General features: G+C 35.1%; 1 protein-coding gene across 1 annotated transcript in view; it reads right to left on the bottom strand.

Annotated features, from left to right (window-relative positions):
* LOC112069735 (TLC domain-containing protein 4-B-like) overlaps positions 1-333 on the bottom strand; it is a 13,294-nt gene that overhangs the window by 1,566 nt on the left and 11,395 nt on the right. The window lies entirely within an intron of this gene.

The raw sequence follows: 333 nt of genomic DNA, 5'->3' as shown, positions 1-333 counted from the left end.
GATGTAAATAAAGACACAGTCAGTACAACGATGTAAATAAAGACACAGTCAGTACAACGATGTAAATAAAGACACAGTCAGTACAACGATGTAAAGAAAGACAGTCAGTACAACGATGTAAAGAAAGACACAGTCAGTACAACGATGTAAAGAAAGACACAGTCAGTACAACGATGTAAAGAAATACAGTCAGTACAACGATGTAAACAATGTAAAGAAAGACAGTCAGTACAACGATGTAAACAATGTAAAGAAAGACAGTCAGTACAACGATGTAAAGAAAGACAGTCAGTACAACGATGTAAAGAAAGACAGTCAGTACAACGATGTAAA

This window comes from Salvelinus sp. IW2-2015, unplaced genomic scaffold, assembly GCF_002910315.2.
Source record: "Salvelinus sp. IW2-2015 unplaced genomic scaffold, ASM291031v2 Un_scaffold1108, whole genome shotgun sequence".
In the NCBI taxonomy this organism is placed as follows: domain Eukaryota; kingdom Metazoa; phylum Chordata; class Actinopteri; order Salmoniformes; family Salmonidae; genus Salvelinus; species Salvelinus sp. IW2-2015.
Note: the sequence above shows the minus strand (reverse complement) of the source record. Positions and strands in the feature narration are given on the sequence as shown.